Source organism: Dinoponera quadriceps, unplaced genomic scaffold (genome assembly GCF_001313825.1).
Source record: "Dinoponera quadriceps isolate SergipeBrazil2010 unplaced genomic scaffold, ASM131382v1 scaffold2662, whole genome shotgun sequence".
NCBI classification, from domain to species: domain Eukaryota; kingdom Metazoa; phylum Arthropoda; class Insecta; order Hymenoptera; family Formicidae; genus Dinoponera; species Dinoponera quadriceps.
This window is the reverse complement of record NW_014556703.1, coordinates 426,559-441,749: the sequence shown is the minus strand read 5'-3', so window position 1 is coordinate 441,749 and position 15,191 is coordinate 426,559. Positions and strand designations below refer to the sequence as shown.

Genomic DNA, 15,191 nt, shown 5'->3' with positions numbered 1-15,191 from the left:
CGATAACGTCGCGTCTTGATCGAGCTTTACGACGATTTTCACGCCCGATGACAATACGAGATCGTTCTCGAGAGTCGGGGGAACGTTATAAACCGCCAACGTCAAGTTTAATTATTCTGAAGCGCAGAAAACGGTGCTTACATCGTGACTGCGATAATTCGAGAGACAATTATTTCAGAGATAGAGGGAGATCGTGAGGGAGCAGAGAGAGAGAGAGAGAGAGAGAGAGAGAGAGAGAGAGAGAGAGAGAGAGAGAGAGAGAGCGTTTCACGCGTATCTGCCGGCTTAGCTTGATGAAAACCGCGCGAGATCGTAATTACGTGTGAATCCGGACGAGATACGGAACTATCTTTCAGTAGATGCGAGATAACGGTCGTTTACGCGTTTCATGAAAGCTCGTTGGAAACTATGAGCCGAGACAAGTTTAATTAAGACGTGTTTGTGCGGTTACGATTACGATCGTATTACTATCAATTGAACGAGCGTCCAATCAAGCTAATGATACGCCGTTCTCGCCGATACCGATTTTTGATAGGGCCGCGCGCGCGCGCACTGTTTTAACATACAACGTCGCAAAGCACACCACTTGCCGCATTTATTTATTCATCGTGATAAAATTAAAACACTCCTCTTTGTTCCCGCGGGGATAACGCGTGTCGATCGATTGTAGATTATATTTAGCCGTTGCCAAACACACGCGCTTTACAAATTCAACAGAATGATTTTAAACTCGCTGCCAAAATTGCGAACGACGACGTGCGAACGCTGGTGAATATAGTCGATGTAAAATTTTCTAAATATCGCCCGAAGCGCATAACGGTGTCGATGCAACTTTGCGACGACTCTTTCTCTCTCCACTTTCCACCCTCCATTGTTCGAGCGAAGAACTCTCCTTTAAACGGGAAAGAGAAAGAGAGTCTTTCCGAAAGTTTATACCGTCGGCCAATTCCAACACGCAATTTAATTCGCGTATGCGATGCAATTTGTCGGACCTTAACGAGAACGTATCTTTGTTTTCCAAAAAAAGGGAGTGAGATGGAGGATGCCCGCGGAATATCAATGGCCACGATCGAAGCGTATACGCGGCGAGTTTAATCACGTAGCGTTTCGAGCGCGCGAATCAGCGGGGAACAAGCGAAAAGTACGAACACGACCCCCCTGGGAATCGACTCACCGAGAAGCATACTCGCTGTAAACGTTGAAAAAAAAAAAAGTGCCAGCCAGCCAGCCAGCCAACTGGCTTCCTCGTGTAACGCGTGCAACGGACAAGATATCAATCTAGCAGCTATCATCAACGGACTCCATTTAATCCAATAATCTAAAAAAGAATCTGACCAGATAGATAGAGATTTCTCGATAATTAGATCGGTAGCTCGGGAATTAGAATCGCCATATTGTCGGAAATTGAAATTCTAATTCGTGTGATACATTCAATATACGACAAATGTCGCATTTCCTTCTTTTTTGGGGGAATCGACCTCTCCCGCGAGATACGGAGAGCACAAGACGAGAGCTTCGATCGAACACGCTCACCGTGATATATCTACGGAGCGCGGATCTCGCGTAAAATCGCTCACGGTGGAATCTCTCGCGCGAAGATATCAATCGGCGAGTAGACGCGGTTGGTGCGACGCGTCCGGATAATGAGAATTTAGCTGGATGCCGCGGAGAGTGAGAATCTGCGGAGTTCTCGCCTCCGCTCGAGGAGAAGACCCCCACATATCGCGCGGGATTACGAGACGGCAGCGCCCGGCAAGAGACACACCCGTTAAGGGACACGGCTCGTATCCTCCCGCGAGCGAGGATGCGCAGACCGCGAGGATTTACGGGCAATAAAGTAGCAATAACGAGGGCTACATTGGAGTCGCGAGCCGCGGCGGCGAGCCCGGGGCTAGGGAGGGTATCGCATTGTGTCCGCGACGAGCCCCGGTGTCCTCTTCTTTGTGAATCCCGTGCGTTCCTCGGGGAACGTGCTTTATGTTCCGAACGCGCGCGTTTATGTCCTTTTTGCATAACGGTCTCGCGAGGGATCTCCCTCCCCTCCCCGTTCACCGAGAAATTGTTCGCGCGTTTCCGCCCTCGTGATTAAGAAGACGAGCTCTGATGGCTCGCGCGGATCGCGAGCACACCGCATGGCATCTCCGACGGTATCGTCCAACGCTTCATCGGCCGCACTTATCGCGGAAAAATTCCCGCTCGCCGCCGGTACATTCGGGGAATTCGCTTCCGCGGTAGCCGCAGAGGCGAAGACGTCCTCCACCTTGCATATAAATTTATCCGCGCGTAAAACTCTTATACTCAGAGATCAAATATTTAAAAAATTTAATTTATCTCTTTTCTGGATGCTAATCTGTAACATATTTACTTATATTAATATGCGTATTTTTATATACTAAGTGGATAATAAAATGCAATATTACAATTATAGACCGCATCGTTTATCGACAAATATTTCTTGACAAGACGGTAACCGTCGGCAGAGTGGAGTCGCGCGTATATGACGGCGGCTGTCGAAGGGTAAGGGAGACGCGCTGAGGAAGCGTGGAATACGTCGCGCGGAGTTAATGAAGAAGATTCCCTTTGACATCCGCGACGATGCCTAGGCTTAAGGGGTAAGAGTTTCGGGATATTACAAAGACATAGGCGCGGGGATGAACTACATATTGCTTGCGAGTAATGAGCGCGCATACCTCGCATGTCGACTGGCATGCCGGCTATTTTTAGCCGGCATACACGCTCGTCGCGATGGGCGAACATTCAATTTGACTTTCGGAAAACGTATCGACGGCGGCGCCGACAGCATTGGGTCAAGGCATTCCGGGACGTTGCCGGCGCAAACTTCGTGTCGGCGACAACTTGTATAGGAATTTACGACGGATCGTAAAACGCTCCGCTGAGACAGCGAGTCTCTCTCGCATTCTCAATAAAGGCAACTGCGGCTAATACAACGGCTTTTGACCAGAAACCATCTCCGTGGGTGTTGCGGCGCGCCGCTCATCGGTTTCCTTTACGGCCGAGGGATCGCAGAAGCGTCGATTCGCTCCCGGAAAATATTCCCCCATCCGTTAACCCGCTAATAGCAAGGTGGATCTTCATTCGTGTTCAGAAAGGCGGGGTCGACCCCGCGCTCCGTTCCTCTATTTTTTACGTAATCAATGTACGAAAAGAAGTAAATAATAACATGAAAGATTCCTTGAGGGACGAAACAGCGCGTGCACGTTGTAAAATAAACGAAGCCGTTAATCTGCCCTCTTAAATAGAATCAGTGAAACGGTAAGTATTCGTTAATTTTTAATAGAAACTCTTCCACTCAGCTCTTTCGTCCAATATTTGGTCAGTAAAAGTTTCAAATCGCTGTTACGTGTATCCGTAGCAGAAATATATAGCCGGCCCTGGATCAACGAGGATAAATTTCGTGAGAGCGTAGAACGGATTGAGGTGAATAAAAGAGTGTCTCTTACCATTTTGCAAATAACAACACGGATCTTTGAGTTATTAAAGAAGCATCCATATACCACATTCAATAATTAACAACTCGAAACTTGTTGTTTGCGAAATGGTAGAGGACTTTTCTGTTCACCTCAATTCTACATTCTACGCCCTCTACGCCCTCTGAAGTTTGTCCGTTGGCCTGAGACATCCTGTATATACATATCGTATATGCATTCAACCATACGTCGGTATTTGACATAGTTCGTATGGAAGCAGAGCTCAAGAGCGAGAGATTTCGAGTTCGAGTCCGGATGAACGTGTTTGTCAAATACAAATACAATTTCTGCAGTTAAATTTCTCCGGTGGAAACGGTTGCTGTTACTACCGACAGACCCTTGCAACGAAACTTTACCGATTTGCAACGCTATATTTATAACTATGATCACTATCGACTGGCGTGTCGAATGCGCGAGTCTAAATTCGCGACTTATATTTCCGGCGCGATTCGCCGCGTTGCGCGTGTCAAAATCAAGTTTGTCGAGGAATTTCTTTTTCTATTTTCAAAATACCGAATTTGTCAGAGCTCGCTCAAGGAACGCGCGGAATAAATCCCCGATATGCCACTTTGTTACCGCGCGTTGAGGTGATACCATTAACTCTTGGCCGTTGAGCGCAAACTTGTCCAGCAGGTTCGTCGAGACAAAAATCAATAAGCGTATCGCCCCGATGGCCATTTTTCAATCAAGGCTATTTTTGTCGGAGCCCCGGCCGCCGTCGTGTAAATCCGATCAACAACATATTGACGTTGAAATGCGCGGACGTAGGAGTAACGGTGTTTAGGCGCATGCATGACGAAAATAAAAGGGACGAGTTCTCCCTCCACAGTGGCATAAAAATAGGAATGTTGCCGAAAACCCGCTCGCTACTCTTAGCTGCGCGAATCGACCGCCACTCCCTTTACCGTGAACAGTTCCTCTCCCTTTTTTCCCCACCGCGAATTCTTTCCCATCGTAAACGATGCGGTTCTCCTTTCGACGCGCCTTCCTTCTTTTCCGGCAAGCACGCGTTTAAGCCGCCGGAAACCGAAGTAGCACGAAACAACGCCTCCCAACACGCGCCCACCGGAGGAATCCGAGAAGAGGGAAAATTTACATCGCGCCAACTTCCGCCGGCCGAATAATTTTCTCGCGCCGCGGACTTTATCCACCCGAGAGAGAGAGAACAGCCGTGCATTCGCGCGGCTAAAGGTCGCGGACCTCTAATCTTGAGAGGGTCGAAAAGCAAGGTGGCGAGCACTCGGGCGAGGTCGTCCTATATTTAAGGGGCTTCCCCATAAAGGACAAAAGTTGCGCCGTATCGCAGTCGCGAGAGCGAGCCACCCGCCTCCACCTCCGCCGACGGAACGGTTTAACGTCTCGGTCGTCCGGAGCCGGTAATGGCCCCGGTCGGAATAGTTTCAGAAAAATGGCCGTGGCGGCTGAACTTACAGTTAAATAAACGCCGGTGTGTCCGTGCGCCGGTACGGCCTGGATAAAACGATTTACTGGCGCCCCGCGAGCGGATAACGCCCGCCATTTGTACGTAATTCCAGCGGGCGTTCTCGTGTTATCCGCTCCGCGAAATTGTTATGGCGAAACGAGTTTCCGCGCCGCCATGTCGCAGGTATCCGGGTTACCTGGCGGACGTCCTAAGTCATTGCCCCCCCCCCCCTCTTCCTTTCTTCCCCCTATCACGCTGAATTGTGGCCCTTCGAAGTCCGGGATTAAGGTTTTAGCGGAATATTGTTAAGCGGCGCGGCGATTTACGATTCAAGGATCGCGGTAGCTCGCGTTTGCCGATTTTGCGGTGGCGCATTAATGTTAGGACAACCAACCGTCCCGATTTTCGGCTCTCATAAGAGACGTCCCGGCAGAATCCCAAGCGGGATGCCATTCGTCCCGAGTTTTCACTTAACGAGAAATAAATAATCTAAGATATAATAATAAATTGTACTAAAATTGATTAACTTCCATAAACTGCGAGCGTTATCAATTCACGTCAGATGAAAGGTCCTTGCTGTGTACGAACAGCGTTTGACTAAAGGCAGTCCGAAGCTAACGCTCCTTGGATTACTTTAGTTTCTATTTAATCAAACAAATCTCAGACAGGTATTCATAGGATCTTATATATAATACCGTCTTAAGTTCATCTTCAAATATTGTACGGCTCGTTTTATCGACTACGGAGTATCTGAAGATGAACTTCAGACTGTCTTAAATATAAGATCTGACCATGAATACCGGCCTTGGTATCTTTTAATGAAATTATTTAATTTTCTAAACATTTAATTACATATTTTACGTCCCGTCAATTGTTCCTTTAATTTTACTTCAAGAATACCAGAATAATTTTAGACATAATGACTATTTATATGAAAACATAATGTAGAAAGTTCCGTTTATTATTCTTTGCTTTTATTTCAAGAATTTTATCACTCTGCTTCTATAAACTAGTGATTATTTACATTAAAACGCAATAGAAAACTATGTTCATTTCAGTTGATTATTTGATCATGACATAATAATGAATAAACAATTTATTTACGTCCCCACTAATTTATTTATTTTTATTTTTCATCAAAAGTTTTTTCTGATTGTGTTCCGATTTTTTAAGATCGATATCCCGAAACTGATCAAATGTCGGCCATCCTAATTGTCTTCGTGGCGTTTCCACTTTGGATTTTGATATTTCACAGGCTATTACCGCGACAGATGGAATCGTTCCATTTCGACGTGTAATTTTTAATTTGTTATCGACTTCGTCCGTCGATGGCACGAGTTGCGCGACGCTTTTCGATGTTCCGATCGCGAGCTACCGTCGTCGCGCCGCGATTATACCACAGCGATTATTCTGCGCGACGTCGTCGTTACGAACGTGCTCGAATCTAAGGGTAGCGTTACATCTTAATTACGTTCACGTCGTCGGGTACGGATCCAGGAATTCGAGCCCGTGTCTGGGCGCAGGCAGAGCTCGTAGGTGAAAGCCGGGGAAGAATGTCCGCGGATTAAGTGGAACGAACGTGACTTAAATCCATTGTAACCCCTTGGAACGCCGGTATCGTTTGTAACCGTCACGGTTGTATCTACAACGGGAAAAAGAACCGGGAGAATAGGAGAAAGAAGCGAGCGAGCGAGAGAGCGAGCGAGAGAGAGAGAGAGAGAGAGAGAGAGAAAGAGATGAAGAAGGAAGAGGGAGGAGGGAGAATGTGGAGGGTGTAGATGAGCAAAGTAAGGAACGGAGGGGAGGAGAACGAGAGAAGAAGGATAAGGAGGGTGGGCGGGAGATAGAGAGAAAGAGAGATTCTCTTAATCTCGCCTCTACGTGCGCTTGACAAACGAGGAATGCGAATGACACTGGCATTGTACTCTCCCTCGTATTATCCGTGCGATCGCGCGGATCTCGCATTCTACTTGGCGGGCGTCTTTTGCAGCACCTCTCATTTGCGTGTTGCCACGATGAAGATATCGGCTTAACACCTAGGTGCACTCGAATTGTTCGAGGGACGCGCGCCATGGACACGGACGAGCCATTGTTGAAAACGATATTTCGTGCGGGCCTACTAATGGCGATGGTTCCTGCAAACTTGATATCCAACTAGTCGTTATTTCCCTCCGCTCGCGCGCGCTCGAGGAACTTTTCCCCGGCTCTTACGACACCGGGGTTCTCTTACGCGGGAGACAGATAGTTAAAAATTCAAGTCCCCTGGATAACCCGGTTAGGCGAGGACCGGCGGACCGCGAGTTCGATTGTGCGTGGCGAGCGACGTCTTGATATTAAATCAAAACTTCGCGGATGAAATGCGCGTAGTAACAAGATACGTGCGTGTTCCTTCGTGAAGAAATTTTTAATTAAGATCTCATCCCGCCGAGATATTAAAATTGGAGAAGAGAACTTTCGTTATTATTATTTCTTTTCGTCTCAATTTATATCAATTAAAGTATCTCAGATAACTGATATTTTATTATATTACCAATTCAAGCCCGATATTTGCCTCGTAAATCCATTTCCGCTTCAACCCGAAGACAAACGATAAATTAATCCTTGTTTCGGAGAAGGTAGAATGTAACTCTATAAAAAAATGTCAAGTCCTGATTATTCGGATAAATTTTTCCTCACTACGATTCTCTACGAGAATATTAATGGAAGAATATTAATAAAAGAGAACGTCGTATTATGGTTCCCCATTTACATTTTGTACAATAATTTTGTTAATAATCAATATTTAAAAATGAAAACTTAATGATTATTATATTCGTCAAAGTATTGTCCAATCGATTTCAGATTCAAAGTTATGAAATATTTATTACTTAAAATACAAAATATCGCTTCGACACTCTCGTGGAGTCAATGCCCTGGCACGCGACGTAGGAGTGGTGGTAAGTCCACATTCCAATCGCATAACACGGTTAGGTAACGCACTCGGAACGCGGCCTTGCTCCCACTCCGACGCCCACTCAGCCGATCGATTGGTCACGCGGTCGCTCGACCACGTGCTGCATCAGCTGACCACTCGACCACGTGCTCACGCATGCGCAGTGCATAGCACGCGAATATTCGCTGGTAGCGAGCATGCGGGAGATTTAAAGAGCGAACGAATTGACACGTAGAGACACCGCAAAATAAATTATTATAATTGAAAAAAAAATAATAAGAAAAGATAAATTCACGATTATGCCTGGTGATACAATTCTTTAAACGCATAACGAATATAATTACTGCGTTCCCGAGAGCACAATCGACGGCTATAGAATAGCACTTAATTATAGTTTTAAATGAGAAAAGAATCTTTGCTCTTTTTGTTTTAATTAGTCAATTAAATGCTACTCTACCACGTCGACTACGGCTTCAGAACGCAGGCGATATGCGTGATTGTGCGGGTAGAAAAACGTACAAGAAACGTAGATTAACGAAACAAAAAGATAATCATCTCGAAACGTTTAATTGGCGAACCAATATCTCTTTAGATTTCTTTCTGCGAGTTCTATTAACCAGCCGAGCCTTTAATTCTAAGACATATAATTACAAAGCGTCTTGCGTGTGCTGATAATAATTGCTTCAGAGGTATCGCGAACACGGTAACGCCGATAACTTGAGTTTCACGTTCGTTGTACACGTTCGCGATTTCGTTCGCATGAGTTGTCCCTTTTGGCATATAACGCGTTTCCTTCGACGCCGGAGCTCGCGCGTGTGTTCATGACGCACTCCGTTGCCCACCCCTCGAATAAAGCCTTTGATTTCACTCGGACGAAGTTAACGACGGCCGTTTACCGCGCAAATATCCCTCCCGGCGCGCTGCCGGCCAGAAATGCCAAGGTATTACAAAGTCGGAGTTGCGAGCTACTTCCTGTCCGACGTTGTTCGAACTATTACGAGTCCTCGTGTCCCCGGGCTTTCAAGTAATTGCCCCATTTTCACATTAGTTCGTAGTTGTTGACGATATACTCTACGTGCTTCGGAGCTCGAAAGAATCGAGCTGCGACGCGCGGCGAAACAATCCTGCGTATCTCTAATTCCGAAAACAAATGCGGGACGTGCGTTACAGCGCGCACGAAATCGCGATAAATGTGATAAACGCAGCTGCCTCCCGCCGACGTAATATGCACGACGTAACCGAGTACGAAAATCATCTGAGTGCGAGGGATTTGCCTGCAAATTGATATGGACGCGCGAGATCATTACCGGCTCCGCGCGACAGAGTTGAAAATTGGATTCTTGTAATGAGACCTCGGACCCCCGTGGCTTTCCCTCGCGCGGAGGTAAGGCAGCGCCGGATACCTCGAGGGCGGATATATCTCATCGCGTTATTGCTATGTCAATAACATTTTTCTACCCGCGCTCTCGTGAAAAAGGCACCCTCTTTGGAGATCTGGCGGTTTGATACGGCTCGCCGCACTCGAGGAGACACTCACGGGCGTCTCGTTCCTATTCGAAATCCTCTTACGCGATATTTTCTCATTTATATCCTCTTTGGTAAACATCTGTAAAAATTCGCTCCCGTCAACCGGCGAACCGAAGTGGATGCAATTAATTAAATCGAACTTAATCAAGTCGAAATGAACACGTTCTGAAAACGCCAGAAAATGCCTCTCGGATAAAGTGTGTTGTGTGAGTTATGTTAAAAATTAACGCAAAATTAATATCCATAATATGTTAATCGACAATGAAGTATAAAATGTGTTATTTTAACACTTGTGCATGTTGAATACCGACTCAATATAACATATTGAAATAATATAGAGACATGTTAAATTAAGATACGGATATGTTAAAAATTTAACATCCGATTTTAACAATTTTAACAATGACCGATTTTAACGCAAATACGAAATAGTTTTACTGTGTATGAATAAATAATTCCTACTCGCGCGAATAAGAGCTCGAAATGTAAAATATCGAGATTCTGATTCAATTAGGTAATTAATATCTCATTAAATTCACATGTGTTCCTACACGTGTATAAATAAGTTGCACGGTAATTTTACGAGTCCGTAATCGCTGCAGTTTCAACCACGGCATTCGCAAGGAAAGAGAAGGCCTCCAACGAGCAGTCGTGGCCGAGTGGTTAAGGCGTCTGACTAGAAATCAGATTCCCTCTGGGAGCGTAGGTTCGAGTCCTACCGACTGCGGTGCGAGTAATTTTTTTTTCCTATCCCGAAGATAATACGGACAATTGACGGAGTAATAACTCGCAATTTATTATTTTACACGCGTCTGCATTATTTTGACTATCGCGAAAATTACGGAGAGCACGTTCATCAATGGCGTTTTTATTTTAACGTAATTGTTTCCTCGATGAGATATCCGATAATTTCCAAGGCTTCTCTCAATAATTTTGTATGGGCATTAAGATAAAAAAAAAAGGAATTGATATTTTATTGTGTTCTATTGCGGAATATGCCGGCACAGATTTGCGCTTACAATGGATGCGTTTAGAAACTGCAATAATAGTGCGAGTAATTGTGTCACACGGTTATTCCGTGAAATAAAACACGTCGAACGCCGGACGCGTTAAGCGTAAAAATAATTGTAAGTTTATTCATCCCCTTTTGGGCACGTTGTTTGCAGGAATCAATTATCGTGCGTCACGGACGGTGATTAAAACGGTCGTTATAACGAGCATACGTCTCAATTAATTTTTGCTGGTATTGACATTGCTACAGGTGTCACGAGCTAAACGTCGACGGCACCAATTTGACAAGTTCCAGCCGACGCAAAAATCGGCTTCGATAAATCACACAGAGCAAACTCGCGAACGAACTCAAGCGATCGGTCCTGCAACGAATGATTGCATGTTGCATTGCATAATTGAGAGAAAAACTTGGTGGTGACGGGGGGGGGGGGATATTGTATCTAATTACTAGTTATTTTCCGTACAACATTGGCTCGGTGCTCTTTTAATATAAAAATTATATACATATTACTTTAATAACATAATTAATATATAATTATTTACTACTCACAATGTGTGCCCAATGCAATTGGATGAAGTCGTCAACGAGACGAAAGGTAAGCGACGTTCAGTGAATTATCAAATAGCCCAGCAAAGGCTGTATTAATTAGGCAAAAATATTCAGAGCAAAAGGTTAAATCTCTAACCGGTCGAGATCTCGTTCTCACGTTCAAGGAAACGGAAGTTGCGCCGGCCCTCAATCTTCCGTGTTAGAGAAGACAGAGGAAGAACGGGTGCCGCAGAAATAATCCTGCGAAGCATGCTCTTACCGACACGTTGCCGAGCAAACCCTACACATATACAGTGGCTCGTGAAAATCTTATTACGAGTGAAGAGTCAGAGTCCCTTGTGGCCGACTCTCTATGAGAATGAAGACGGAACTGACCAGCTTGCACCTATGAATAAGACTCAAGGCCGGCTGTCTATTCATGGCTCCGTAGAACAGGGACAACGCTCTAAAGTACGGACGTCACACGAGAAACACGTTGCTCAAGCATTACGCATGCGAAAGCTAAGATTGGAATGGACGATTCTGTGCAAACAGACGTGCATACGTACGCGCTTAAAAATATCTTATAGCCCCGAGAGATGAACCGTTCAAATTGCCATACGACGATAACAGGCGGTACTATGCGCGCGTAAGAACTCTCCTGATTCGAGATTTTGGTCCTACGCGATAAAAGAACGCACCTCTGTTAAAATCGGTCCTTGTTAAAACTTTTGCGTTAACACACATCTTTGACACACTCATACCGACTTCGACTCGGACTTCCTCTGTCTCTCCAACTTCTTCTCTCCCTCTCTAATTTCCATTAATTGCGTGCCGGGATGTTTCGAAGATATTCACGATAGTAACGACTATTGCCTCACTCCGTACCGTAATAACGAAATGATACGAGATAACGTAGTAAATTGTGAACACCGATAATCGTGCAATCTAGTTCGCATTATGACCGCCGAATCGCGAGTTTAATGCAACGCCGGGTTCTCGCGAGCGCTCCGCCGCTCACCTTCATTACCGCGATTTGCATGACAAAACGGCGAATTAAGACAGCCCCGCCGGTTTGTCGCGCGGGCGTTTTCGGAGACGAGCGCTCTTTTCGCCCGCTTGCGCGACGAGTCACGTGGGCGCGCGTGCATCGCGAACGACGACGACGACGACGAGGGTACGACGTGTAGGTTGCTCGCGTATGCGGTGTTCGGCGTGTGCAGTGCCCTGTGGCGACACGCCAAGGCGACGGTAAACAATGTGAGCATACATTACTTACACCCGCCCATACTGGGCGCGCGCGCATTGCACGACGCAGCCCGTCCGCACCTCGTTGTATGCATCCACCCTCTCTCTCTTTTTCGCACCTCCTTTTATTTATTTCGAGCGCATGCAAAACGATGTGAAAAAGATGCGGGGTGTCATGCATAATACACAGAGCTACTTCAGGGAGCACCTTCTTTCGTTCACTCGTGGAAATCTCGGAGACGTCGTCCGGAGATGCGCGGAATCTTACTGCGCCGTACGTTATTACCCCGGGCTTTCCCGCTTTTCTCGTTAACCGCGGAGGGATCGCGTGTTACTGAAGCGTAGAATCGAAACCGACGTCCTTGTAAATGCATTTTTCGAGCCGGCACGTCGCACTTCGATGCATCCGGTCGGGCGCACCTCGCGCGATTGCTTCCCTTTACCCGCTTCCAACCGTACCCCTCTTTGTTTCTTTCTCTCCAGTTTCTCTTACTCGTCCAATACCCCGGCCTTCCTCCCCAAACGACCTTTGCGTCATCGCTTTCTTTAACGTCGCTTTCTTTATCTTCGTCTTTGAAGACCGAGAGAAGTGAACACTAACAAACGTATTTCAGCTTTCACACGGTTGAAGAAATTTGCTTTCGGGGAAAGCTGAGGGAATTTCTCTCGGGGAAACGTCGCGGAGAGAGTGTTACGGCGTTACGGTGGATTAATTGTCGCGGGAGTGTGACGCATTTGATGAAAATTAATCCCGTTATATTCGCGGTAAATATAATAATATAAGAGTATAAATAACACTATACTATGTATTATATCCATTCGTCCCGTTTCCGGGAAATACGTTGCAAATACATCCCTCGGAGGGTAGAATAAACGATTGCACTTCCTGACGAAAGTTCGCAATTTCGCTGGGCGCCTCTCCTTTAAAAATTAAAACTATTACATTTTCTTCCCTCTCTAATTTTAGTTTCATGCCCTCGTTAACGTTGTAAGGATTGCTCGTTGATGTAACTTCGTAACGTAACGCGAGTGGTAACTACCGCACGGCCGCGAATCCCCCAGTGCAATATTCTTCTCTCTCGTCGTTGCCCCCATCTGTTTTTCTCCATCTGTTTCCCGCCTCCCCCGTCGCGACTTACGCTACTTGTTAGCTGCTCTTTTCAAACTCGCCGCCGTAGAAAAAGGGAGGTCGACGGCTGCGACGGGAACGACACAAGGTCCTAACTCGTCGTCGGAGCAAAAGTTTGCCCGGTCGGAGGGGGTTAAAAGCGGCGTCCGTTTGTTTATTAGAGGGAAGTCGTAATTGAAACGTTAATTCTTCATTTCTCGCGACAGCCGTAAATCAGAGCGGATCCCGCAGGAAGATTCCGAGAGCCGCCTGATAAAGTAGCCCGTTTCTCGAAAAAGCGTCTTTTATAAGCGCGCTCGTTGCTAAATTGCATTTTATAATCCCGGTAAATATCTTATTTTTCTATTAAGTATAGGGGATCTAAATCGATAAACTGAAATTCGATTAAATCATCCGGTCCCAAATATGATAGAGAGCAAAAAAGTGAAACGGCTCTCGCGAGCAAAGTAATTACGCAATAACTGAGAAGGACGCGTTGCAAATTCGCGGCTAATTGTTTCCCAATGAGAACAAAAACATTGAAACGCGAGATTAGACGGCGGGCGACGAAATTCGCACGACCGATAATGCGAATACATCCTTAATTTACGAAATTAGTGGTATCGGCGGGTATACGGTCGGGGGAAGGACTGCTGAAAAAAATTATATTAGATTATATTGCGGATGATTTCCTGATCCCTTTTTGCACGCGGGGATAATAACGATCGGCCGCGCGGAATACGCCGATAGCCAATTTCTTGGATATCCGATATATAATACTCGACTTCGGCGCCGAGTAATCTCGTTTTTATCGTCTCTCGCAAAATCCTCGAATTAGCTTGCATAACATTACCGTAATTACGGTACCTACCTATCGGCTGAGGCATCACCGATAGGCTTAATACGTCTCTTCCCTATATGTATATCCAATCCCGGTTTTCGGCAAAATTGCATTCCCCGGCCGCATGGGCAGCGTATGTGGAATTAGCGAATAGCTGGTGAAATTTACAATAACGCAAATAACTTCATACGAAAGCCATCGGACAACGGAATCGCGGGGACGGGTGCCCCCGCATTAGTTGCGAGAGGCCTGTCGCGTTACATCGTAAGGTAAATGTCCCGAATAGTGAACGAAGTAACCTCATTGTGAAAATAAATTAATACAATTTTGTAATAATACACGTGCTAAGTATATAACATTTTTCTTTTCGAAAGTTTAAACGTTTGGGATTCGGAATTGTATTCGATCATTTCGAATTCATTGTATTTTTGAATTTATCATTCAGACAGTCAACTTCTAGGATGTCACACAACTGATCGAACTGTCACCGTTAGCTGTTTGACTTGTCAAGAAGAATAGATGCGTTGGTCACAAACTGGGACACGCTCACCTTGCATCGAATTGATTTTTCCCCCATAAAATACTCTCGCGAGCATCTCTACTTAACACTCGGGGTAAATACTTCTCCGACGAGGAAACCTAATTATCTTAAGGGGGATTAAGATCGAGGTCGTGCAAATAAACGAATTGCCGAACACACATCGCCGGGAGTCGCTTATCAGCCCGGGGAATCGAGAACATCGCTCGTTACATCGTTCGCGCGAATTCCAAGGTTAAAATCGTCGGTTAGGGTGTAATCCCGAGGGCAAACGGGACGCGCACACAACATTGAAGCGACGAAGGGTGGGCGAAGAAGGCGGAAGCTAGGAGGGGTGAGCGGGCCATCTGTACCATTTTAGGGCGACAGCGGCGGGCCGCGACGTAATAAGACTGTGCGGTGGTAAGTTTCGCGGACCGTAATTAACTCGACGGAATCACCTGTGGTCCGCGCGCCCGGTCGCTCGCGGGGGGGGTGGCGAGTTGGCTCTCCACGGTTAGCGCAAACGCGACCGTTGTCCGACCGTTGTTGTTCCCCCCCCCCCCC

The 15,191-nt window shown here is 46.2% G+C and overlaps 1 protein-coding gene and 1 non-coding gene across 2 annotated transcripts in view; one reads left to right on the top strand and one right to left on the bottom strand.

Moving 5' to 3' along the window:
* LOC106748027 (mannosyl-oligosaccharide 1,2-alpha-mannosidase IA) overlaps positions 1-15,191 on the bottom strand; it is a 357,345-nt gene that overhangs the window by 241,911 nt on the left and 100,243 nt on the right. The gene's annotated exons all lie outside the window — the stretch shown is intronic.
* On the top strand, positions 10,016-10,097 carry Trnas-aga. The gene has a single exon. It is a non-coding gene; the product is annotated as a tRNA-Ser (tRNA).